This window comes from Podarcis pityusensis, assembly GCF_964106645.2.
Source record: "Podarcis pityusensis genome assembly, chromosome: 2".
Taxonomy (NCBI): domain Eukaryota; kingdom Metazoa; phylum Chordata; class Lepidosauria; order Squamata; family Lacertidae; genus Podarcis; species Podarcis pityusensis.
In genome coordinates this window covers 27,002,372-27,030,335 of record NC_138029.1, presented here as the reverse complement: position 1 = coordinate 27,030,335, position 27,964 = coordinate 27,002,372, and the positions used below count along the sequence as shown (strand labels likewise).

At 45.2% G+C, this 27,964-nt stretch overlaps 1 long non-coding RNA gene across 1 annotated transcript in view; it reads left to right on the top strand.

Annotated features, from left to right (window-relative positions):
* The first annotated feature begins 2,094 nt into the window (after positions 1-2,094).
* LOC308471159 overlaps positions 2,095-27,964 on the top strand; it is a 109,996-nt gene continuing 84,126 nt past the window's right edge. The window contains exon 1 of the long non-coding RNA XR_013982725.1: positions 2,095-2,772. This is a non-coding gene — a long non-coding RNA (uncharacterized lncRNA). The remainder of the gene's footprint in view (positions 2,773-27,964) is intronic.

The window sequence follows — 27,964 nt, the reverse complement described above, 5'->3', positions numbered from 1 at the left end:
TAGGCGAGTACGGGTATCTGAGAACTGATTGAACCCTAGCATTGCAATGGGCAGCCCAAACCTGTTCTTCCTTTGTGACAAATCACCCAGCTCTTTCTGTCTGCTGCTGCTGGGTTCAAGAACCCATTTTTCCCCTTTTGATCCCTCATCTCTGAAAGCTAAGCCATGGATGTGTGTTTTGTCCGCAGCCATCGCAGCCATTCTTTCCCTAGTTTCTGAATTCATCCAACAACCACTCATGTGTGCATAGCTGGCCTTTAAGCTCACTAAGGACTACAAACTTTCCTGGAGCGGTTTTGCATCCATTTGCTGTTTACAGTGGGGGAGAGAGATCTGGTTCCATTTTCGTCTTGGAAGTGTATTTGACAAGTCTGGAAACGATTTAAATGCTTAGCAGGTGAGTGACAGGAATTCTCATCTAAGCATTACCTAACACCTTGCAGGAGGACTATAAATATCAAATTATCATCTGTCACCTCTCTAGCTGATGCCATTATTTCTCCCTGCTAACTGGTCACTGCAGAGGTTTCTTGCCTTATTGGTAGTGTGTGTTTTAAATAGCTGTTCCTATCGACAGTGCTGCTTGCTGCCACATTTTTTGAAGCTAAACCATTTTTGGTGTAAAACATGGGTAGGCAAACTAAGGCCCGGGTGCCGGATCTGGCCCAGTCGCCTTCCAGGAATCAGTGTGTTTTTACATGAGTAGAATGTGCCCTTTTATTTAAAATGCATCTCTGGGTTATTTGTAGGGCATAGGAATTTGTTCATCCCCCCCCCCAAAATATAGTCTGGTCCCCCACAAGGTCTGAGGGACAGTGGACTGGACCCCTGCTGAAAAAGTTTGCTGACCCTGGGTGTAAAATGATCCCTAAAAAAAAAAAAAAAAAGAGGCTACAGAGTGCTCACTTGGAAACTGTATGGATGGGAGGAAATTTGGGGAAAAGCTTTGTGTTCCCCCCTCTCCAAGAAAACTCAGAGAGATGCTAGTGTTTTGCTCATTCTTTAATTGTAAGAGTTTGAAGATAATAGCATCCATCCCTTTATTTCTGTGTCAGAACATGAATTGGGGGTGGGATTCTTAAATATAATGGTCAAGAAGTTAAAATAAGAGAGAGGCTAAAATATTTTGTTTATTTTTGTTTTATTTATTTTCTCTTATCTCCAAAACCCTGCCCTTTAACGTGAAATTATTCAGGGTGGATCACAGCAGACAGCACCACACAAAACCAATAATTTTATTTTATTTTTTTAAAAAATAGTATATGGGGATTGCATTAAAGTTCTATTCAGTCGATCCATTGAAATCAATTGACCTAAGTTACTCATGTCCATTAATTTCAATAGGTTTACTGTGAACACAGAAAACATTGAATAAATCAGAATCTGTAATTCAACATATTTATTTAATGTACTTTTTTTTTAAAGCCAGTTTCTAACTTGTACAAATAAATAAAGTACTCCTTGCCTTCTGCACTATTTTAGATTCGTGTAGTCCCCAAAAGATTAAAGAAATTCACCCGATTCCTATTATAGGAATAAGACCAACAGGAAATGGGACCAGCAGTCCTCGCTCTAAATGACTTTGCTGTGCCCCGCACATGAATGGGGTACAAAAACGGTGCTAGTGCTGCTGCGTCAAGGACATAGCGTAACGTCAGAATTGCAGTAGCTTTTTTTCGTGTGCCCGGATGCATGTCTAAGCTTGGTGCATGAATTCGCTTAGCCGCACAGCCCAGGTGCATGCTTACTCACAAGTAATTGCATCTATCATCTATCTATCTATCTATCTATCTATCTATCTATCTATCTATCTATCTATCTATCATCTATCTATCACGTTTAAATAACGAAATATATAAACATTAACTGGAATGTGGCGAGAGAGGGAGGGACGGAGGGAGAGGAAAAACTACGACTCCCGTGATGCTCTCTGTCTCGGCTTGCCGCAGTCGAGCGAGCCTGCGGCTGCGGAGTATATAAAAGCACGCATGGCTCGAGCCCGGGCAGTGTGAGGGAGGTGGGCAGGGCGCGCGTTTTCCTGGTGCGCGGCGAGAGTGCGTCTCCTCCGGAGCTGCTGCTTGGGCGGCGCTCGGCCGGCGGGGTCTGGCAGGAGGGGCTTGGCTAAGGCGCGGTTGGTGGAGGGACCTCTCGGCGCCTCCTCGATGCGAGGCGAACCGCTCCGGGATCCCGCGAGCTGGCTGCTTCTTCCAGCCTCTTTCTCTCCCGGGTGCCTGGATGCGCTGGGAGCTGCTCTCGCTCTTTTGGGGCTAGCCCGGAGAGAGACAGAGATCGCGCGCCTCGCCGGGCACAAATGCGGGGGATCGTGCGCATTTCTCGGCTGGCTGCTGCAGGTCGGCAGAGTGTCTGCAAAGGGTGGCGTGCGGGTTATTATGGCCCCCACGACCTGGACTCATCTTCCCCGTTGGACAAGGAAGGACCCCGCTGCGTTGGATTTATGCCTCTAGGATGTTCAAGCATCGCCCTTCCGGGAAGAGGGCATCTGCTGGAGAGGAGGGAAGATGCTAGCAAGAACACCTGGGAGAGCCTGGCCCCTTGGTCTCCCTCGGGCCTGGATTATTGTGGTACCTCTGCCTCGCAACGATGGTTTTTGCGCACCCCGGTTAGGCTTGGACACCTTTGCCTGACGCAAAATCCGGTGCGTTTTGGAGCTGATCTGCTTGGTGTCCTCTCCGTCCCCGCCTTCATATTTGGAATATAATTCTTGCTGCGCTTTTCGCAGCAGCCTCTCTCCACATGGGGGATGCCCTCCAGGTAAGTTTCCTGCTTGCCCTCGATTGCTTTGGATTCTCTGGGAAGCGGGGGCGTGAGGATGAGGGGCAGCTGGTGCTCTTCGTCTTGGCATCTCGGCTCCAACGTGGATGATGGAGCGCTTTCTGTTGTTACTGGTTTTTAAACAGTTCTGCCAGTGATTGTTTTACACGAACCACCAATGTGTATGGATGTACGTGATGCTCTTAAGGGGACATCGCCAAACGGAGAATAATAAGCGGGCGAATCCCCAGCACTGTGATGAGGGTGAGCGTAAAAATCATTCGCCTTTCTCTCCCTATCGCGTTCCAGGAAGTTTCGCTTTATTATCACTTTGCATTCAGGGCCCGTTACTTGAAGGCTTGTATTAGCGAGGGAACAGCGCCTACCCACCGCAGGGAAGCTCCAGGCAGCCCGCAATCCGGTGAGATGGAGCCGCGAATGGATACAGACGAGCCTTGCGCGCGGCGCCCTGACTGGTGCTATTCTGGGGTGTTTTGCTTGGGGGTGTCGAGAAAAAGCGGCGAGGCGAGCGAGTCATGTAGGAAATGGCATCTGGGGAGAGGAAGTGCATTATGTGCCTGGCGGTGGGTGTGAGGATGAAACGCACCTGTCTTTGGGGAAAGCCCTGTGCAATGTCTGTGGCTTATCCGTGCACATAATTCAAAAGTGTTCATCTAATTTTTTTTGGGGAGGGGTGTGTGAAGAACCTTGCATAATATTTCCTTCTTTCCTTCTTCCTTATTTTTCAAAAATAAGATCTAATGAAAAGCATGCATGTATTGGAGTTGTTGGAACGGTCATGTCCTGTTATGTAGGCGAGCGAGCCCAGTGGCTTGATCACAAAGCCTTGCAGTTCTTCCGTAGATGCACACATGCAATGCTTTGTCTGCTTGTTCCCCCAACACAAATTTTGGTTGTGCCTCCTTTCCCAACATGGGTTTTTTCCCCCAGTCTCCTGTGCCTCCTTATTTTGTCCCTGGGGACACAGGTGCTGTTAACCTTGCTCTGTAACTTAATACTGAGTCCTTCATCTGTGTAAATGGGCTCTAATGGTTTGCTTTAGGCTTCTGTCTTCTATATAATCAGCTTTTGTTTTCATTAGGGTAGTCAATATGCTCCTTCTTTTTCTTCCTTCCTGGGTGCCTCTCTGATCTCAGGAGTTTCTTCCCACTAGGACATATTTCATGCACCCTCTAGCCAGGGTGTGCAAAGCTAGAATTCCCTCCTCAGCCTTCCTCTATGTTTCAGTGACTCACCTGCCCAAGAGGCAGAGGCAGTTTATCTTGTTCGCTGACAGCACTACTAGCTCCATGGTGAGGTTTGCCGACCCCTGTGCTTGTACCGGGATGCTACACACTGCCTCACCACCGCAGCCTTTTTATAGAGCTCTTGTGGGAACTGGTGCAATCTTGTCGCCCATGAATCTTATTTATGGCAAGAATGCCTTAAACCACATTTCTTAGCTTGACAAGGATCTTGGATCGAATGTCTCTTTTGCACTGCTTCCCTTCCTTTCACCATCACTTGCGCCTGTTCTTGCTTCTGGGAGCACATTAGTGAAACTTGATTTGAATGATCTTATAGGAGCCATTTGCTCCCAAGGCAGCGCCAAATGTCCGTTAGATACGCATAAACATGTTTCAGTCTCTTGCAATGGCGTGAATGCATTTCCATCCTCTCAGATTTTTTTACATTTGTCCTCTCCCAAGACAGAGCATTTATGTTTTCAGTGGTGGTGGAGAAGTCAGTAGAGCTGACTGGCAGGAAGGTCATAGGAGGTTAGATACAAGGAAGAATATCCAAATCATTCAAGATAGATAGATTAGTGCATGGTTTTCTTTGTATGGCAGACAGCTCATCCAACTCTCAAAGCTCACATGTCTGAGATTTCAGCCTCTGCAGGAATGCACTCATTTGGGAAGTGTGTAGACTACCTTGAAGGAAAGGTGGTGTAGAAATGTAAAAAATAAAAGGGTCTGTGTTGTCGGTGTAATCTTTTAGGCAGTTCCAGCATGATAGTTTCCTTTCCATCACTGTACTAATTTTGGGGGGGATTGGAACATCATTTCTTGTATTTCAACTGCAACCTTATAGTGAAAATGAATGAGGCTCATGTTCCTACACAAATACTTGAGCAATGGAAATCAGCGTTAAGGAAATTGTAGAATCCTCTCTGTGTGTTTCATCAGGAGGGAGATAAAACTTCTGGCAGAGCGATGATTGTCTTTGCCTGGGCATAGGGATTTGGGCAAGCTAACATCAATTTTTTTTTTAAAAAATGGGATCCAGTGGTGACACTGGAACTTGCACATTATTGCAGTTTGTGTGATGTGACCACAACCATTAGCTTGTTGTGTTAAACACAACAACAAAATTCTATGTTTGAGCAGAAGCATACAGCAGAAGCAGAAGGTCTAACTCTGAATATACATTCATTCAGATGCATATTCTAATAAATATGCATTCATTCAGATGTATATTGCAGTAAAGGTTTATCATCCACACATGGTTCTGTAGCAGCAATATCACACACACACACACACACACACACACACACACACGGGTTTATAGATGCAATCTTTCTCATGGGAATTCGAGTGGTGCTATCAGTTTTATTTCCTTCTTGTCTGTGAATTGCATTCATTCTGACATTGTAGAAGCCTTTCTGCATGTGTGTGCATGCTCATAACCTCATGTCAACTCTCGGTGAAATATATTATCTCCTTTCTTATTTTGCTTCTGTAAATAAAGGCTACACCCCTCTGGTCCTGTGTTGGACAATTACAAAGGAATCGGGGCAAATCCTTTTCTAAAACAGCTAGCATAAAATATGTTCTGGAAATGACGCATGAGATAACTCCGCAATAAGCAAGAAGCGAATCTTCTGGACTTTAGCCTGGGTGCTGTGCTTAATCTCTCCCCTTTTCAAATGGGTGTATCATACAAACTATGGTGTTATGCTTTAGTAACCATCACTTGGGTTCAGCAACATTTCTGGACGGTAATATCTTGCTATCCCACCAGCCTGGGGTAGTTTTAAGAAAGGTAATCAACAGCCCTGTAAGCACTTGGGAGAATGTACCCCAAAGCAGCGCTGTTTTTCTAGAAAAGGAGGTGCTGGTACTCACAATGAACACCTTCCTTGTTCTCTTACAAGGGCAATGACTCCCACCTGAGAGGTGCCGGAAGTGAGTTCAGGTGAGTTCCGGCTGAAAAAAAGCCCTGCCCCCCCCCAATGAATATTCAGGTAACTTGAGAAAATAAAGAAAGCCAAAAACAAACAAACAAACAAACCCCAAAATACTTTCTCTCCATTTATTTTAGTTGCTATTGCTCATTTTCTTCCCTAAAGTAGCCCTCACAATAAGCTTTGTTCAAGTTCCATTCATCTCCTCGCCACCCCAATTCAGCCTACAAATGTGTGTGACTAAAAGGACACCCTTCCATAACTGCCCCATGTCTCACATCTTTGACAAACTGCCTGTTAGCCTGCAAATAGCCTATGCTGTGCCAGCACGTTGAAGGTGTAGTGCCGAGAGGTGAGTGAGGCAAACCATCCACACCTCTGATGTAATATGCAGTGCTGTTGGTCATAGAATCGTAGAATCGTAGAGTTGGTAAGGAATGTTGGAAATGTAAAGAAAAGGAAGGGAACTTTTATCATATGTGGTGGAAGTGCAGTAAGGTAAAAGCTTACTGGGACATGATATATACAATGGTACCTCAGGTTACATACACTTCAGGTTACAGACTCCGCTAACCCAGAAATAGTACCTCGGGTTAAGAACTTTGCTTCAGGATGAGAATAGAAATTGTGCTCCGGCGGCGCGGCGGCAGCAGGAGGCCCCATTAGCTAAAGTGGTGCTCCAGGTTAAGAACAGTTTCAGGTTAAGAACGGACCTCCGGAACGAATTAAGTACTTAACCCGAGGTACCACTGTAATGCGTTAAAGATAATATACAAAAGTACATTTGTTAAAAAACCAGAAGCATTTTTATTGGGGATAATAGGTGAGGAAATCCTGAAGAAAGACCAAAGGCTGTTCAGGTATGCAACAACGGCAGCAAGGACTTTACTAGCTCAAAAATGGAAGCAACAGGAGTTACCAGCGATTCAAGAGTGGCAAATGAAGAAGATTGAATATGCAGAGCTGGCAAAGTTGACTGGGAAAATCCAAAATCAGCGGGTTCAAATGTTCCAAAAAGACTGGAGTAAATTTATATGACATTTGAAGGATAATTGTAAACATTTAACAACACTAGCAGGACTGACTTAAGAAACTTGTAATGTTGAGGTTATGTACTTTTTGACATATTTATTTAAAATTTGATAATTGAGATGGATATAATGTAAACAGGAAAAAATAGAAATGCTGTGAAATAGAAATAATTAAGGTAACCATGAGGTGGGAGGGAGGGAGGTCGATAGCTCTTTTGAGCAAATAACAAGGTGCAAAATATAAAAGTACTGTCGTAATAGATAATGAAAAATTCAATAAATATAATGGGGGGGGAATAGAACCGTAGAGTTGGAAGGGACCATGGGGGAGTCATCTAGTCCATCACCCCTGCAATGCAGGAATCTTTTTGCCCAATGGAGGCCTTGAACCCACAAGCTTGAGATTAAGAATGTCATGCTCTACCAATTGAGCTATCCTAGAAGAGGAGGAGTTTGGATTTGATATCCCGCTTTATCACTACCCTAAGGAGTCTCAAAGCAGCTAACATTCTCCTTCCCCTTCCTCCCCCACAACAAACACTCTGCGAGATGAGTGGGGCTGAGAGACTTCAAAGAAGTGTGACTAGCCCAAGGTCACCCAGCAGCTGCATGTGGAGGAGCGGGGAAGCGAACACGGTTCACCAGATTACGAGTCCACAGCTCTTAACCACTACACCACACTGGCTCAGAAGAAGAGGGATTAATGTCCTTAACTCATGTCATGTGTACAAAGCCTCTGTCCGTTTGGGACAAGACCTGACTAACATTCTACGCTCTTCCTGAGCCAGAAATGGCTGTTCCAGAGCCTTGCCCTCACCTACTTCTTAAAATATATCCCCTTAACAATATTTGCAGAAATGGGAATGAGCAATTTTGGCATTTGGTTAAGTTATATCTTGTGTAAACTGCACATGAAGCTGCAAATGGTTCATTAGCATTTCATAGATCTGTATGGTTTTCAAATCTATGTAAGCAAACCCCAAACAGATGTTGACATTGTCATGGGAAAGTTGTATAGCCTTTCTTAACTCTGTTTAGGAAAAATTGTTATGGGTGAAGCAGCTGAAGAGATAAAAAGTAAGCAAAGCAATATTTGTTAAGCAAACTTTCATACAAAGAGGAATCTTCTGAGTTATGTGGTGCTTTTAATCACAAAACTCATCAAATATCCTTGGTTGATTTGGGGTGTCTCTTTGATGCACAACACAATGTAATGTAGTAAAATCCTTGGCCCTTGTTTCCTGTTGTGAAGAAATCGAATATTTAATGAGTCCAATTGTGTTGAGTTAAAGGAAATACAGAAAAGCTACTGGGAGGATCTTGTTTGTATCTGTGGAAGTTTGGGGCCTTTGGAGCTATTTCAAACACTGTTTCCTATACAAAAGGCACTTTTGATAATCACATTCACACAACAAAACAGAGCTGTGTCCGAATTGTGGGAAAGCTCCAAATATTCTCTAGATAGGAAGCTGCTGTTGTTGTTTAGTCGTGTCCGACCCCATGGACCAGAGCACGCCAGGCTCTCCTGTCTTCCACTGCCTCCCGCAGTTTGGTCAGACTCATGTTTGTGGCTTCAAGAACACTGTCCAACCATCTCATCCTCTGTCGTCCCCTTCGCCTTGTGTCCTCCATCTTTCCCAACATCAGGGTCTTTTCCAGGGAGTCTTCTCTTCTCATGAGGTGGCCAAGGTATTGGAGCCTTAACTTCAGGATCTGTCCTTCCAGTGAGCACTCAGGGCTGATTTCCTTCAGAATGGAGAGGTTAGATCTTCTTGCAGTCCATGGGACTCTCAAGAGTCTCCTCCAGCACCAGAATTCAAAAGCATCAATTCTTCGGCGATCAGCCTTCTTTATGGTCCAGCTCTCACTTCCATACATTACTACTGGGAAAAGATAGGAAGCTAGACCTATCTAAAACTTGTTCTAAAATACAGACATTCTAGGGTGTTGCCTTTTCATCCCTGGGCATCTGGAAGAAATCTCTGCAAAGGGATTCCTAACAGTGTAAGTGACAAACTGCAGTACAAGGAGAAATGTTAGATCCGCAGTGTGAATTATATAGATAAATGAAGTCAAAGAGTACTGCCATGTATGTTCAGTGGAGTTGTGGAACAATGGGCGATCCTGGTGTCCTTTTCCCAATTTGCCTTTTGAGATTCTAGAACAGGGATGATCAAAGTTGTGCAATTTTATTTTATGTTACTAGATCCGTGAGATCCATAAGGCAGGTTTCTGTTCTGAATTTAAGGATCCTGAGCCCAGGGATTTGCTCTGAGCACTAGAACTTGATTTGAACTCACTGGCCTTCCACACAAAATTTTGTTGCTGTCGTTGATAAACAAGTGGGAGCCAAACCCTTCTTCAGATCATCCACAGACCTTCTGCCCATCCAATCTAGAACACCACAGTATAGCTGCCGTTCTTGACTTTTATCTATAGTGCTTATGGGGGGGGAGCTTCCTGAGGAGTTGGCTTCTGATTCCGTATGTCTGGGATGGGGAACCTGTGGCCATCCAGATGTTGCTGGACTACGGATCCCAGCATCCTTTGTCATGGGTTTCCCATGCTGCACACCTGCAGTGCATTGGTTAGGCTAGTGCTGTCATTGCCACTATCTGCCACAGGCACATAATGTTGGAGTGAAGCATTTTAGCCAAGCAGTGCTGAAAACAAACGCTGTGTTTTGAACAACATCCACAACTTGCCCCTGCTGATTCTCACTCCTTTCTCTTTCTTTTAAATCCTGTTAGCACTATACATTTAAAGCAGTATCATACTTTGGGGTTTCCCCCCGGATAATCCTGTGGACTCTTGTTTGTTAAGGATGCTGAGAGTTGTTTGGAGACCCCCCTTCCCCTCACAGAGCTACAATATCAGAGTGGTTTAATAGTCAACTCCTCTCCCAGGGAACTATGGAAATTGTAGCTCTGTGAGCGCAAGAGGACTCTTCTTGTTAGCCTTGGTCTAGAGTAGACCAACCTAGCCAGGTGCCTTAGAAAGTACCTCCCTGGCCTGGCTATGGATTGGAAAGAAGGCAGTTGATTGGCAGGAGAAGTTACTTTCTGGCAGGTTCCAGGCCTAATACAGATGGATGCCAACATCATCTCCTTTTCTGTACAGTATGTCTCTTGTAAAGACATGAACACCTTTGCAAGAGTGTGAAGCTATCTCCTTCCCATCAATGCCCCCTGGTGTGTACAGAAGCAGAAAGCAGGCTGATGCGAACAGCTGGGGAGGAAGAGATATGAAATTCAGGTGGGGGAAACAACTTCACTGTGCTGTGATGTGAACACGTCCTTTTCTCCTGCCGTAAAAGGTGCTTGCTGTGGATTGTGACGTGTATTCCATACTGCCTCCCTGATGCTCTGGCCATAATATTGTATTGGTAATCCCACACGGGGGATGAGAAGGGGAAAATGAGTCCCTGACTTTGAGTTTGTGCGTCGCTGCCAGTTTGCTCCATTCTCCAAATCCACTCCTCAATCACATAAATTAATTAATTTTAGCATAAGACATTAGATATTTGGGGAGTTGCTTGCACTGGGTTTTACTCATAGAAGACTCATTGACATTAATGTGAATCATTAACATTAAAACTTAGTTGAATGCCACCTATTATATTTCCCCCCTTTTATTTTGAAAGAAACAAGCCAAAGGGGGGCGGGGGGAGGAAGGCCTATGCATTTTGTGTGTGGTCTAAATTTTAGAAAAGAAATGAAACTTTCGGATTTATTTGGTGAGAGTTTCATCCATGTATGAAAGCAGGTTCCCCATACAGGTGTACTGTGATCTACTTTTGGACCTTGCTTGAATTGTCTGGATGCTGCTGCTTCTGCCTCTGGGGTTGTAGGACTCTTATCAGCTTTTAGCCAAAGCATCAATTGACTAAAATCAGATGACTACTGTAATTCAATTTGTAAGTTAATAAAGTCATGGATCCAAAGGGGTGTGTGTGAACAAATTGTATAACATAGTAAGAGGAATAGGCAACTAGAGCAAGTGGAGAAAGACAATCACAGCACACTGGTTCTGTTCCAGTATCCAGCTGTCAGATTCCAAGGAAATGCATAGCTTGTTCACAGTAATTCCTCCATCACTGAATGTGTTCTGACAGTAGACAGAATTAGCTTGAATACAGACAGTTTTTTTCCTTTTCCCAGTGGCTAAATTTGCCAGCTGTGGCAGCTGGTATATTTTGTACCACAATAAAGGTTTTATCATCCAACTTTGGCAATCTCTCTTAGACCTGAACTTCACATTCCATTGCAATGTTTTCACTGTGCTTTCAGATGTACGCATAGAAGATTTAAACATTCAGCATTCAATATGTTTCTTTAGAAAAGCATAGTTGTCCTTGTTTGGTTTCTTTCTCAAGTCTGGGACAAGCAAAGGTACCTTTTAATTGTGAAGGAACAGTGGTGTTCATGGGAAGTGTTCACAATAACCCTCTTTCTCATTCTTGCTTGACTTAAATCTGGTATGAGAATTTGTACCTACATCTCCATGGTCCAAGACACTTTGTTCATTGCACTACACCAGGTATTACATTACTAATATATATATATTTATTTGTTGCATTTATTATGTATGGTTTTTTCAAGCTGCTCCATGGGGTATTCATGATTATTTTTTCCAAGGAGCCTTTGAGATAAACATTGAATCTGTAACCTATCTTAGAGTCACCCTGGTTGAGTGGAGATTTCAACCTGTTTGGTCCTAGCCCAAGGATAGGGAATCTGCAACCCTCCAGATGTGGGCTGCAATGTCCATCATCCCTGATCTGTGGCCATGCTGGCTGAAGCTGATGGGAGATGGACTCCAGCAACATCTGGAGGGGAACCCTGCATTACACCGTCCCTCAATATACACTCATCTTTCTGGCAGGTTAATTTTTAATTGTCAAGCTTTCATAGCACATTTATGAATGTACTATAACGGGACCTGAAATAGTTGGCCATGCATTCTGTAACTTCTAAACAAAGTTGATCAACTTCCCTAGTAGCTAGAAGTGAGGGATGACCTCTTGACTGCCTCCTGGGATGTCCTGAACTGTGCATCTTTTGAGTATACTGTTCAAGATACCTGGTGATGGCTCATTCCTGAAATGTATGAGTTATCTCTCCAGTTATTTTTTGAGTTCCCTTTACTCACCTGTTAGGGTTACTTCAGATCACACACCTATAAGCATTTTATTCAAGGTTTGCTTGGGTAGCCTTTGACATCGATAGTCGGTACTATATGGTAAGAGCTGTCTCTCATATTTGTGATTAAGTGCATGTAATTCACAGAATCATAGAATTGTAGAGTTGGAAGGGACCCTGAGGATCATCTAGTGCAACCCTTTGCAATGCAGGAATATGCATCCTCATATGGGGATTGAACCCACAACCTTGGCATTATCAACACCATTCTCTAACCAACTGAGCTATCCAGTCGGCTATTATTATTGAATATTTCTGAACGATGTGTGTTGGCCTTCCAACGTAAAAATATATGGACTATGAGACATCTAATCTAGGAAGGCAGAAACCTGTTGCCCTCCAGATGTTGCTGGACTACAACTCCCATCATCCCGGACCATCAGGTCATGCTGGTTGAGGCTTATGGGAGTTGTAGTCCAATAGCAACTGAAGTGGCACACAGATTCACCATCCTTGCTGTAACCTAGTGTTTCCCAAACTTGGGTCTCCAGCTGTTTTTGGACTATAGTTCCCTGACCACTGGTCCTGCTAGCTAGGGATGATGGGAGTTGTAGTTCAAAAACAGCTGGGGACCCAAGTTTGGGAAATCGTTCTCTACCCTGTTGGACAACTAGTTTATCTAGGCTACTACTTCATAAAAGTGAGCGCCAGTATTTAAAGGAGGTAGAGCTGGAATTTATAGTCAAATCTCAGTTTAAGTTTAGGTGCAGATCATGGTTCAAAGGGGCCTAGACAGTGTACTCCTAAATCTCAATCCTTGCCATAACCTAGTCAGTTTCCAGTGGCATTCACTGCGCCAGTCACCAGTATACTGCCATAGGACAGGATGTATTCAGTAATGGTTGGGTTTTTGTTTTGTTTTTTACAAAAAAAATACTGTACTGGTCGAAGAAATGTTGCTGCTTGAAGTGGAGTCCCAGGGTCAATGCTTTGAAACATCATCCTGTACCATTCAAGCAGCAGTTCTTGCCTTCATCTCTTCTCCCCTCTCACATTCAAAGGTAGCAGTCTTGTGTACAGTCTTACCTGGGAGTAGAACTTATTTTTTGAGCAGATCAGCACAGGATTTTGCTGTATATTTCTTCACACCCACACTCCTGTTCCATCTCTCTCCCTGAAAGTTGCCAAAGTCGCTTGCCAGATGTCGGCGGGACTCCAGCTCTCATCAGCCCCCACCCAACATGGCCAAAGGTCAGGGATGATGAGGGCTGGAGTCTAGCAACATGTGGAGGTCCGAAGGTTAGACACCCCTGATTTCAGAGGGACCTTTGCTAACACAATAGGCCTATTCTGGCATTATACTAATGGATGAAACCAATGGAGGAGGGGAGCTGTGCCAGCTAGCTCCACCCTGGTGCTGTGTAGACAACACCTGCAATAAGAGAGAGAGAGAGCTTCATGCATACAGTTCTGCAGGTTTTTGTGTGTCTGAATAGCTTCAGTGTGATCTGGAACCTGAATGTACCTGAATGTGGTACTAAGTCAATGTGTGCAACATTAGGGGAACAGCTCCACCTTACCTGTCTTGATATAGCATTATTATTATTATTATTATTATTAATTAAAATTGATATACTGCCCTTCATCCAAGGATCTCAGGGCAGTTCACAACATTAAAATACAGGGGGGAAACACAAAATAAACAGTTAAACAAAAGCAAAAAACATTCAAAAGGCCATAGAATATTCATCAGCCAAAGGCCTGGTTGAAAAGGGACATTTCTATAATTATTATTATTTTCTTGCTGCCCTTTGAAGCAGAAAATCCCCTTAGTTCCAGTGAGGGCTCAGAAAAGCAAAGCAGGAACATTCCCTATACCAAAATCAGTCCATTGGTCAGTTATTGAGCTAGATGGACCAATGGACACTGGTGGAGGAATGGGGGGAGCGCACCGCCCCTGCACCATCGGGGAGGGGGGTACCATCGCGGCTGTCCCCCTGACATGTGCCACACACCCCCCAAACCATGCTGGCGCCATGCCTACGCGGGCGGTGTGCCACGCCCCTGGGACGCGGGCCACACTCCTGCAGGTGGTGAGCCACACCCCCAGGACGCGCACCACGCCCCCAAATGTGCTTCACACCCCCACAGGCGGCATGCCACGCCCCCTGGGATGCGCACCAGCCACGCCCCCACCTGCTCCACCATGCCAATGGATGAACTAACTGGCACCAATCTCCAGGCTTGGAGGATAGGGCTCATATGTCCCACTTACCCTTTCTGGAAACATTTGGGTGGGATGTAGGAGAAGCTGCAACATCAGTCAGTAGAGCATGAGACTCTCAATCTCATGTTGGGCAAAAGATTGCTGTACTGCGGGAGGTTGGACTTGATGAACCCTGGTGGTCCGTTCCAGCTCTATAGTGCACTTTCCTATCATTGTAATGCTGTGTTTGTGTGTGAAAGGGAGCGATGGTAACAGATTTAGCTGTTGGGAACTAGATATGCTAGGTTAAGCTTTTTTCTCTGTGGAAGCAGGGACCATCCCAAACTGGAGAAACTTATACCCCCACCTGGGAGTCCAAGCCATCTCCTCTTCAAATTAGTACGTAATCTAGGGAAACTAAGTGCCTTCTTCAGCTGAAAGGGTTGTGGCGTCCACCTGTCTTGTTTTAGCATTGGAGGACAATATTTGATTAGCCCACAGCTGGAAGTGGGATTATTTCTCTGTTAACATTTTCCCAGAGCCCTCTCACCCAGCTTCTTATAGATTTCAAGTAGGCTCGGTTTTTAAAGAAAGTAGTTTTTTCTGGACACACAAACAGAGGGGCTGGGTGGGTGGGTGGGGAGGATGGTAGAAAACTCTCTGCTTAGAGTCATGAATGAAACTCTTTCTTTTCCACCTACTCCCTCCCCCCCCCCACCGGCCACCCGAACCTCATTTAATGCTTCCTAAAAATGTATGGTGAAGGGAGGCCCCTTTTATAACTTATTCAATTGTTCCTTAAAGAAAAGGAGGAGAAATCCTTCTAAAAGGAGGGGAATGTGTTCCCCCACTCCCAGTCAGCATTTGGTGTCTTTAAGGCCTTGCTCTATTGTAAGTCCAGGACAGAGACCCTTCTGTGAGGGCTGGTTGGGATCTCTTCACCAGATTCCCCCCTCCCGCCTCATCTCAACAAGCCCCCATTCTCTTCTGAAGAGGGTCCCTCTGTCTAACGCCAAGTAACTCTTAGGGGAGCATTTATCCTCGGGCACTTTCCTCACAAAGCTCACTGGAGTGTCAAATAAACTCGTTCAGACCTGCAAAAGAGAGGACAGAGGGTGCTGGTGGCTGGGGGTGGGGGGGCGGGGGGGGGGGGAGGAAGAGAGGGGAAGGGAGAGAAACACACACAAAACCCCCTTTATTTTCACCCCTGCAGGGAAACAAATACAGACTTTGTGCTGGAGAGTAGCAATCTTAACAAAACAGAGTAGTGTGTGTACTAATATCCCAATAATGGAATGGTTGGTTACGCTCCCCTGTACGATAGCAGTGGATAAATTTGTCGGACAAGCCATAAATCAAGACTTCTTTCTTTGTGTAGCTTGTTGGCAAGGCTGAGCAAAGATTGTGGCTGCCACCACAGAGGTGGCTTGTGTGTTATGTGAATTGAGTGTTATCTGTTTTATTTGGGGAAGAGGGCGCTGGAAAATGACTTGTAGCTTTAGCGTGTCTTTTCTTTCCCTCCTAGCCCCCGGCAACCCCACCCAAAACCTGATGGAGAGAAGGACTTTGGAGTCAAATTTCGCCGTCTACCTTTTTACACTGAAGTATGCTATATGGTGGGACGCGGGTGGCACTGTGGGTTAAACCACATTGCCTAGGACCTAGGACTTGCCGATCAGAAGGTCAGCGGTTTGAATCCCTGCGACGGGGTGAGCTCCTGTTGCTCGGTCCCTGCTCCTGCCAACCTAGCAGTTCGAAAGCACGTCAAAGTGCAAGTAGATAAATAGGTGCCGCTCTGGCGGGAAGGTAAACGGCGTTTCCGTGCGCTGCTCTGGTTTGCCAGAAGCGGCTTAGTCATGCTGGCCACATGACCCAGAAGCTGTACACCGGCTCCCTCAGCCAATAAAGCGAGATGAGCGCCGCAACCCCAGAGTCGGCCACAACTGGACCAAATGGTCAGGGGTCCCTTTACCTTTATGCTATGTGGTGAGTGATAGGAATACAGTGGTACCTCAGGTTAAGTACTTAATTTGTTCCAGAGGTCCGTACTTAACCTGAAACTGTTCTTAACCTGAAGCACCACTTTAGCTAATGGGGCCTCCTGCTGCTGCCGCGCCGCCAGAGCCCGATTTCTGTTCTCATCCTGAAGCAAAGTTCTTAACCTGAAGCACTATTTCTGGGTTAGCGGAGTCTGTAACCTGAAGCGTATGTAACCTGAGGTACCACTGTACTTCCTTGAGTTGCTTTATTTCTTCTAGTATGGGTGATCTCTTCCTTTTTAGTGGGGGAAAGGTGTTTGTGCGTACCATAAACTGGGCTAATATCACCGGTGTGTGTATTTGTGCTGTGAATTTGGGGACTTTGAGAAGGGAGGAGGCTTTGTCTTTTACATTAGTTCCTCACTTCTCACAAGAAGAAGCTGCCTCAAAGTGACTTTACAAACCCGTAAAGTACAAATCCGGCAAGTCGGTAATTTGAAATCCAAATATATGGGAAAATGCAATCTAAACGGAACAAAATTCCCAAAAGTGCTCATCCGATAATAACTATAAAGAGGGCGCTTCCTACCCTACCCTTCTACCCGCCACCCAGCAAGGCCTGTGTGAAACGAAAGAATCAGGATTGCCTCCACTCTATGGTCCACTGCATGTAGCAGGTAGGGTTGGATAGGAGAATAACTGATCCTCTCTGAGTGCTTTGTGTACGTTTCTTGCGTCCTCTGTTTGTGAGTGCATGCCCCACCAAACAAACAAGTCCCTTCCCTGCTTCCCTGTGACATTGGGCTGAGAGTGGGGATCATGACAGCTTTGTTGTGGGGTACTCTCCCTCACCAGAGGAGGGATCAGGGTGGCAGCAACCAGTTGGTGATGGCAGGAAGTGGTTGTATTTATGGGAGAGTCCCTGGTCAGGGAGAAGGCAAAGAGGTTGCTCCAAAACTTCACTGGGTCATGACAAAGTAAGTATTGTGCAGAGGGACTAGGAAGGAATGGCTTGGTTGTGTTCTGAAGCTCGACTCTTGCTCTTTTAGCCTGTGCTTTTCTTCAAGTAGCTCTGTTGAAGCCTGATGACTGATTATTTAATTTCTGTACCAGTTAATATGTTAAATATATATCTAAGCAGTCTGTAGAAAAGCAACAACCACAACAAATATATTACAAAAATACAGTGACATATAAAAATGTTACATTAATACCAAGTTAATAATATACAGTGGTACCTCGGTTTACAGACGCTTCAGGTTACAGACTCTGCTAACCTGGAAGTAGTACCTCGGGTTAAGAACTTTACCTCAGGATGAGAACAGAAATTGTGTGGCAGCAGCAGCAGTAGGCCCCATTAGCTAAAGTGGTACCTCAGGTGAAGAACAGTTTCAGGTTAAGAACGGACCTCCAGAACGAATTAAGTTCTTAACCCAAGGTACCACTGTATATCAAGCAATATCAATTCATTTTCCTTCTGGCACACTCTCAGCCCACAGAACCATAGAACCATAGAGTTGGAAGGGACCCCTGAGGATCATCCAGTCCAACCTCCTGTAATGCAGGAATGTGGAGCTGTCCCAAACAGGGATTGAACCTGCAACCTTGCCATTATCAGCACCATGCTCTAACCAACTGAGCTATCCAGGCATTCATCTGTTTGCATCCAGGCAGTGGCGTAGCGTGGGGGGTGCAGGGGGGCCCGGCCACACCGGGCGCAACATCTGGGGGGCGCGCTCGCACTCCCAGCTCTCTGCCCCTACCTGGCTCACTCACTCTCTCTCACTACAGTGCTGGCTGTGCGAATCCGATCCGAGCCGCTGGGTCGCCGCCCACTGTGGAGGGGGTGGGTGCCAGGCGTGCGGTGCGGAGAGAGAGCGAGGGACTATCTGGGGGAGGGACAGTGCAGCGGCCGCCCAGCGCAGCGCTGAGCGTGGGAGAGAACCACACCAGACCAGCCCAGGCAGCAGCAAGAAGAAGCTGGCAGCGGCGGCAGGTTAGGGGTTAGGGGGCACAAATTACTTGCCTTGCCGCGGGTTAGGGGGCGCAAATTACTTGCCTTGCTCCGGGTTAGGGGGCGCAAATTACTTGCCTTGCCCCGGGTTAGGGGGTGCAAATTACTTGCCTTGCCCCGGGTGCTGACAACCCACGCTACGCCGCTGCATCCAGGGTCCAAAGGAACTCTCAGTTCACCCACAAAAGTCTCACAGCGAGGAGAATTCCCAGAAACCCTAGTCTCTCACTCTAGACCGCTCAGTTGCTCCATTCCTCCCCCCTCTCTTTATATAAAAGCTATGACTCCTTAGGGTGCCTTCCAAGGCCCCAGTCCCCCTTTGCTCCCCCCCCCAGTTTCTTAAGTTATTTAATAATAATAATAATAATAAATTTTATTTATATCCCGCCCTCCCCAGCCAAAGCCGGGCTCAGGGTGGCTAACAACACTAAAATAGTGCAACATTATAAAAACATCAAAGAATTAATTAAAATCAAAATTGATGGCAACCATAAACTACAGTATTGTAAAGATTGCCAAAGGAGGGAGTCAGGCTGCGCCCTGACCAAAGGCCTGGTGGAACAGCTCTGTCTTGCAGGCCCTGCGGAAAGATGTCAAGTCCTGGAGGGCCCTTGTCTCTTGTGACAGAGCGTTCCACCAGGTTGGAGCCGCAGCCAAAAAAGCCTTGGCTTTAGTTGAGGCCAGCCTAACCTCTCTGAGGCCTGGGACCTTCAAGATGTTTTTATTTGAAGACCGTAAGTTCCTCTGTGGGGCATACCAGGAGAGGCGGTCCCGTAGATACGAGGGTCCTAGGCCGTATAGGGCTTTGAAGGTTAAAACCCCTTTCCCTGTCTGCCCCTTTCCTACTTCTTACATGTGATCCAGTGAATGGGGAGAAGTGGTGGCAGCAGCAACCGTTTTGAACTGGTAGCAATACGCAGAGCAGTAGCATGCTAGATTGTGGCTGTCTGTGGGTTGGTTTGTAAGGGCATGTTTATCGCTTGGTAGCAGCACTGAGTGATAAGGTGCACGTGTGAATGAATCGTCCCACATCCAATTCCACGTGCATGCATTGATTCTTCTCAGCAGAGCCATCCACGAACACAGTGCTGCCACACACCCAGTGTTCCATTATTAAGTGAACTGACCTACCTCAGATTGCCAGATTACCTCAGAAGATGGTGGACTCTCCTTCCTTGAATGTTTTTAAATGGAGACTGGGTGGTCACCTGCAAGGGATTCTTTAGCTGTAATTCCTGCATTGCAGGGAGTTGGTCTAGATGACCCTTGGGATCCCTCCAAGTCTGTAATTCTGTGATACTGTGACCTGGGGTCAGTCTCCTTTGGAAAGACTAGGGATGAGGAAGGAAAGGGATTCTTCATGGTTGAGAAACTTGTCCAGTAAAAAGGTAAACGTAAACTTAAAGGACCCCTGGAGAGCCAGTGTGGTGTAGTGGCTAAGAGCGGTGGACTCGTAATCTGGTGAACCGGGTTCACATCTCTGCTCCTCCACATGCAGCTGCTGGGTGACCTTGGGCTAGTCACACTTCTTTGAAGTCTCTCAGCCCCACTCACCTCACAGAGTGTTTGTTGTGGGGGAGGAAGGAAAAGGAGACTGTTAACCTCTTTGAAACTCTTTTGTGTAGTGATAAAGCAGGATATCAAATCCAAACTCTTCTCTTCTTCTTCTTCTTCTTCTTTTTTTAAATGATATTTATTGAGAATTTTAAGATTACAAAAAAAACCAAAGAAAAAAAGAAGGAAAAAACAAATAACAATTAAACAATACAAATCGATAAAAATCAAAAGCAAAAAGCAAAAGCAAAACACATAATACATCAAAATCAAAAAGCAAAAATAAACAAAAAAAATTAAAAACAGATCCAGTATTCTCAAATCCTTAACTGTCATTACCTTATTTCATCGACCTCCTCACACCTCCCTTTTTTGTATTCTAGTTGTTAATTATCTCAGCAAATCCTTTCCATCTTTCATAATATTCTGTCATTAAATTAACTTAATCTATTTTAACCTTATCTTACCATAGAAAACCCTAAAACTTAAAACTTAAATCTTATTTATACCAATTTCTCATAACCATAACATATTCTTACATAATTCTTTTTAACATTTCTGCTAAAGACAAATAATTTCGTTCCAACATTTTTCTAATACTCATTAATTTTACAAAACTTTCCTAAATAATTTTTTTTAAAACTTTCTTCCAATCTTCATCCAACATCTCTTCCTCCTGGTCTCGGGTTTTGTCAGTCCTTTCTATCCCATCCATCTAGTTCATCAACCCGGTAACCTTATGTCCGAGGCCCTTAAATCTCTTCCATGTCCCTTCCGCAGGTCTTCTTCATATTTATATCTGTACTTTACTTTGTCTTCTGCTCCTTTCATTCGTGGAGACTCCAGCTTGACGATATTTTTGTCCCTTCTCGACAGATCAGCCCCTTTTCCATAGTCAACACTGAACTCCATGTGGTATTTAAAAGCATGTTTCAAGGTCCCTCCAAAGTTAAGGGCCCCCACAACTCCGAACTCCTCCCGGCCCAAAGCCAGACTTGAAAGGTCAAAACATCCCTGCATAGGGGGGTCTATCCAGCCCCCCATCTCCAAGCTAAACAAAACTCTATCTCTCCAAATCTGGCTTTTTCCAGGTTCATTCGTCAGATCCAACAACTCATGTTCCTGCTGAGCCACAGTTCCCTCCATCTCTGCCTCCCGAGGTCCAGCAACAACCTCCTCCCTCATCTGATCTGTCAGGGCACACTCCTGGAATAATTCCTGAGTGGGTTCTATATAGATACCCACTGCCTGTCCAAAATTTCCAATCGCAACAGTCATCAAATCCATCTTCTCATGTACCTGTTCCAATAAAGCACTTGTCTTGCAGAAGGCAAGCACCAGAGCCTCCGAGTACATTCTTGTGCAAGGTCAGAGTCTGATCCCACGATCTTAATCTATTGCAGCTGCAAAGCTCCCCAGTTCAAATTTAATATCAGTTTCGCAAGTTCCCTCTAGGGGAAAAAGCTTCTATTTGTATCCATCTCTCTCTTTTTTTTTTTTTAAAGCAGATCTAACAACAAAGTTTCCTTTTTCAGATATTTTGTCAATATTTTGTTCCTTTTAGATGCGAAGGGGAACAATGGAATCACTATGTTTCTCTTCTTTTAACTATCTGTCAAAAACGTTTGTCTATAGTCAATGAACTTCCCAAAGACGTCTGTCCTGACACCCCGCTCCCAGGTTCAAGACGGTGGAAAATTGCTTTTCTTTACACTCTCTTCTGCAGGTTTAAACAGTCCAGAAAAAGTTCCCCCCTCTTCTCCTGCTTCCAAGGGGGGTTCAGTAATTTTAGATGATGAAAATTGATCCTTTACGGACGACTTTCTAAACTCTAGCTTGCCGTGTCTTTGCTTTAATCTATCTACAAAAGCGGAAGGCGGACTTCCTGTTTAGACCTTCCCGCTTCAGTGCCAAATTAAAAGAAATTTCTTAATCCAATATTCCGTTCTACTCACGGACAGTTATTTAAGATCCAATTGTCCACAGGAAAAAGTCAGCGCTCTCCGGCAACAGCAATGCGGCTGTTCTCTTCTTCTTCTTAAGTCCAGTCAAAGGCGACTCTGGGGTATGGCGCTCATCTCGCTTTTCAAGCTGAGGGAGCCAGCGTTTGTCCACAGACAGCTTTCTGGGTCATGGCTAAACTGCTTCTGGCACAACGGAACACCGTGACAGAAACCAGAGCGCACGGAAATGGTGTTTATCTTCCCGCTGCAGCTTCTACTTGCACTGGTGTGCTTTCAAACTGCTAGGTTGGCAGGAGCTGGGACAGAGCAACAGAACTGCCAGCCTTCTGATTGGCAAGCCCAAGAGGCTCAGTGGTTTAGGCCACAGCGCCACCTGCATCTAGGAAACTCATTGAAGCACACTCAAGTCATGCCTTTCTTTAGGCCTCAAATCCTCAAGTCACCCCTCATTTCTCACGGCCCCAAGAGAGGTGGGCAGCAGGTGGATGAGCTCCAGTGTAAGCCAGATGGAAAAACTGAGTGCTGGCAGCTTTTACAAAGCCTGGCTGAGATGATCTGAGGCTGTTCCCTGCTGTGCCTGCTGTTCCCAAAGCAGAAACATCTGCCCCAGCCAATGTTGGCATGTTTTACTTGCGCAATGGGAGGAGTGGCTGCTGCCTTCCTCTTTTTTTAAGTCTGCTGGGGAAGAATGACAGAAACTCTCACTGGAGAAAAGCAAACGTCCCTTCTTCCCTTGTTTCTCTAGGGCTTTGATTTCTGAAATGTACCTTTCCCAAAGGCAATGGCTATTCCCAAGACTCTTCAAGCGAGGGCTGAATTGTGCCAGACGGTGCTGCAAATCATTTCGTTCCTTTCCATGAGAGAACTGGTGACACGAAATGACTTGCGCTGAGCTTGCAGTGATCTGGATGTAACACGCCATGTTCTCCAACTCTGCAACGCATGGGTCTTGTGTTGGTTAAACTGTGCGTTGGCTGAGAGCTGCACTGCTCTGTGGAAGGCAGTACCTGATACACTTGTTTGACTTCGTGCTCTGTGAAACAGCCAAGTCTAGAGGTATATTTGCTGAAACCAGTTAAGCATCCCGGAATAATAATACTAATACTAATACTAATACTAATACTAATACTAATACTAATAATTTATTATTTATACCCTGCCTATCTGGCTGGGTTTCTCCAGCCACTCTGGGCAGCTCCCAACAGAATATTAAAAACACAATACAGCATTAAACATTTAAAACTTCCCTAAACAGGGCTGCCTTCAGATGTCTTCAAAATGTAAGATAGTTGCTTATTGCCTTGACATCTGATGGGAGGGCGTTCCACAGGGTGGGCGCCACCACTGAGAAGGCCCTCTGCCTGGTTTCCTGTAATTTCACTTTTCGCAGTGAGCGAACCGCCAGAAGGCCCTCGGCGCTGGACCTCAGTGTCTGGGCAAAACGATGGGGATTCTTTTGATTCCTGACGTTGTAACCCGAAGCCACCAGAAACCTTGACTAATAAGGTACTTGATGCTCTTGTTGAAGGACACCATTTTCACATGAATGGAGGGAGCATGTACGACTTGCCATACGGTTTTATGCTTGCCCAACATGGTTGTTTACTCCCAGCATGGATAGTTGGCAGTTGAAGAGTTATCTGTTTCTCCCCACGTACATGTCATGTGATCTCTACTCTCTTCTTTTTTGCATCTCAACGTAGGGGGGATGAACCAAACACAGTGTCAGTGGGAATGACTTGGTGCTAGGGAGATGTTGCTGGAATTGCACCCCCCCCCCCCGTGGGAAATAACAACAGCAACAACAGATTTCAGTTCTTTGTTCATTTCTTTGTATTTTAAAGTACGAATCTCAACTGGTTTACAACACATCAAAACATCAAATAAAACAATCCAGAATAGAACATATTCAAGCTTCAAGGAAAATATTTTGACATTTTGCTTTCCCCGGTCAGCAGCCTGGCATGCGGAGACCTCCATGTGGTAGCAATTGTACCTGTGCCATTAAAAAAATGCACCTGGCGCCTGGCTAATTTCTAACACTACCTAGCAACAGGGAATTAGGGAGGGTTGTAGGATAGGAACTAATGGCAGTGGTACATTTTGAAGTGCAGAAGCCTCACTATAGCCACACACCCATGGATGTTGTTAAAACAGCAACTGAATCTCCACCCACCCATGAGCCACAGTACTTCATACCCAGTTAATAGGGTCAGCTTGACGGTCATAGATTAGTGAGCTGACATGTGTGGCTTAGTGGTTAGCATGATGGACTATGACTGGCAGCCTCTGGGTTCACGCCTGCCTTTATTTTTTAATTAGAAATGCAAACTGTCTTGCAACGTACTGGCCAGAGTCTAAACTGCTAGGGAAGCACTTTTTTCAAAGAAAAAAATAAAGAAGTATCTAGTCACTGCTTGGCGATTTCCACCATTCCTGTGTTCTAATGCATCACAAGCAATGCTGCAATTTGAAAGGCTCATTATTACCCCATTCATTTTCCAGCCCAGTTGGAAAATCCTCAAGCTGCTCTCCTTGCTGTTCCCCCTTCCATGATTCCACCGTTTACCTGCAAGCTTCTGACTTGCCTCACATCTCATCTTCTGGATTCCTGAGCCCCACACAGCTCTTCTCAGGAGTGAGAGGCAGCAGACTTGGGAGTCGTGAACATGCCAGAGGAGGGAGCCTGCTAGCCTGTGGCATCAGAGGCCAAAATAGTCACTATATGTGAGATGACACGGAACGTCAGTTTCTATAAAGTCGCCATACAAATGGATTTTGTTATTTGTGCAAAAAATGTTTATTTTTATTTATTTTATTTATATACCACTGTGTCATAAAATATATATCATAGTGGTCTACAACAATATAAAGACATAAAACCAAACAATAAAACAGGGGGAAAAAACAGTTTTCAGCAGGCATTTGAAAGTTGGCACAGAACGCGTCCGCTGAATCTCTTTTGGCAGCTTGTTTCCAAAGGACTGGGCTGTTGTCATACAAGCCTCACCAGCTCAGGGAACGACCATCGACACTTCGGCAAATGACCTCACTGTGATCGAACTGGGATATAAGGCTTCAGATAATCCCTGAGGTACCACGAATCTGAGGTTGTTCAAAAATTCAAATATTCACAGGGAGACACAGGCGTATTTCGGGCCTTGTTTGTTATTGGATTTCTCCTGGTAATTTAGCACAAGGATTCGATATTGTGTGATTGCTTTTTGGTTTTGAATTTTAATAATTTTACTTCATATTATCCCACCCTTCTTCCAAGAAGCTCAGTGTGGGCCAAGGTCTCTCAGACCTAGTTATGCACTTTAATTCAGGGGTAGCCAGCTTATCTTTGGTTTAATTCCCTCTCTGAGGGCTGAATGCCGGCAGTCCACTTACTTGCTCCTTCGTGAGCCCAACCACCCCACATGATGTTCTTCTGATGAACAGCAGAGGAGTTGGAGACACTTTCCTCCCCTTCACAGTGCTGGGCTAGGAGAAATTAAAAAACACAGTTGCCTGCCTTAATTGTGTGTGAGCGAGAAAGCAAGCAAGGGTGTTCATGTGTCAATAGGCTACATTTGATCCTCAGAGAGGTTCCTGATAGGGCTGGGTGATATCTGGTTTTCAACATCATGATATATCACCAGCTAAACATCGTGATATACTGATATATCACGATGTCTGAAATAAGGATGGAGCTATGTAGAGGCATTGGCTGGCTTCACGGTTTCCCCCACATTGAGACTTTTGCACAGCGCGCACACACATCATGATTCATGATATATATTGCCAGGTCAAAGATTATGAAACTGACATCACAATATGGACTTCAAACCGGCTCTGGAAACGGTGGCTTAGGTTCCCCTGTTCTGTCCCCTTTGTAAAGATCTGAGGAATGAGATCATTACCCCACTGTAACTTATCATCCCAGGCCACCCATCTGTGGCCACATTGTTCTTTCTTTTATCAGCTCAAAATGATCAGACAACAGCAAAGGTTGCTAGGTTTATCGAGGGTGCAGTGAGATTAAGGGCCACTATCTGAATGATAATCTTGGTCATTTGATTGCCCATTTTACCCATTGTTGTCTTTTTATTTGTATACAGTGGTACCTCGGGTTACATACGCTTCAGGTTACAGACTCCTCGAACCCAGAAATATTACCTCAGGTTAAGAACTTTGCTTCAGGATAAGAACAGAAATCGTGATCCAGCGGCGCGGGAGCAGCAGGAGGCCCCATTAGCTAAAGTGGTGCTTCAGGTTAAGAACAGTTTCAGGTTAAGAATGGACCTCCGGAACGAATTAAGTACTTAACCCCAGGTACCACTGTATATTGCTTGTTTTAGGTTGCCATGGCCGTTGGCAAATGCGAATAAAGTCTATCTATATATCTATCTATCTTCAAACTGGCTTCAGTCGATATATTTGATATACCCCCCAGCTCAAGTTCCTGAGTGCCAGTGCGGCCATTGGGCAAAAATAGGATTGGCACCTCTAGTGGTGAAAGACCACTCCAGGCGTTACCCTTTAATATCACTGCAGCTAATTTCCTAATCCAGCACTGCAGAATTTATGACCCACCAACTGCAGCCCACCAGTCGTGCTTTGTAGCCTTCTGTGTGCTTATCAGTAATAATCCCCTACCATCACTTTTTTGCAGTTCTGAGCTAACAGCCATAGCAGGTTTATTGAGGCCCATCTTGCATGACTAACAGGAAGCATTTAATGGCTTTGTGGCTCACAAATTGTGGAGGTGCCGTCTAAGACAAGCAGGCTGCGTTAACCCACTCTTGACAGAGACCCCCTCTCTGCCTGGTCCACCGCAGTTCCAATCAAAACCTTCACATGTGTGCATTGACGGAATCACTCCTAATATTTTGTTCACGCAGAAGTCTCTTGAGAAGGTTTCTCAATGCAAGATCTAAAAACCAAGGGTGTTCAAACTGTTCTTGTTAACATTACTGCCATCGTCTGGTGGAAGAAAGAGAAGCTTTTCCCGTCAGCGATAGTCAGGAGGAAAGCTCCCGTCTGGTTGGCTGTGCAAAGTGGATCTGTTCCAGCAGTGCTTTCTTAAATAGCTGAAGGCAAGCTTGGCATTTCTTACACAAAATGCTTAAGCCATAATAGGTGAGAGCCACTGCGTCTTGGCAAAGTGGGTTTTCTGTCATCTGATACTAGTGTCCCGCTCTCTTGCAAGGAGAAGTTGTGTCACGGTTTGCGCTAACAAGTGAAAATAAGTGGTCGCTCTGCCTGTACATGTAGCACTTTAGAGACCTCTGCTGGAAGACCCCTGCCAATGCCTTGGCCACATGTTGAATGATTGGAGCTGCTTGGAAGAGGTATAGTACAAATACTGATTTTCAATTAACGGAAGAGACTAAATTCCTGAGGCAAGAGCTGATGACATACGACCCAATTCTGGTCATTTTTAATTTTTTTAAAATAAGATTTTATTAAGACTTTTCATAATACATTACAAAAGCCAAACTTATCTGAACAAAGAATAAAAACAGTGAAGGAAAGGAAAAGAAGAATACAAAGTCCTGTTCCTAAGTGAGCCCCACTGGTATGGTTGGGCTTCTTCCCAGGTCACTGTCCATAGTCTTAGTGATGATCTGAGAATGGATGGCATGCAAACAAGAGCACTCTAACCTAATGGAGACCTGACTTTGTGAGAAAAAGCAAGGATCGGAAGGCAGTGATGCTGAGAAGGATAGGGATACTGAAAAGAACTGCAGATCGAGGCGTAAAATATGGCAGCCCTGCTTCCCTTTTTACTACACATACAATTTCACTGCTGTGAAGGCCAGTGGCTTGGTCTGCATGACTCCTGGTGGCAATACAACCTATACAAAGCTTGTTTGGTATCTTTGTGTGTAAGGCATCAGCTACATTGGCTCCCACTACGTTTCCGAGCACAATTCAAAGTGTTGGTGCTGACCTTTAAAGCCCTAAATGGCCTCGGTCCAGTATATCTGAAGGACTGTCTCCACCCCCATCGTTCAGCCCAGACACTGAGGTCCTGCGCCGAGGGCCTTCTGGCAGTTCCCTCACTGCGAGAAGCAAAGCTACAGGGAACCAGGCAGAGGGCCTTCTCGGTAGTGGCGCCCGCCCTGTGG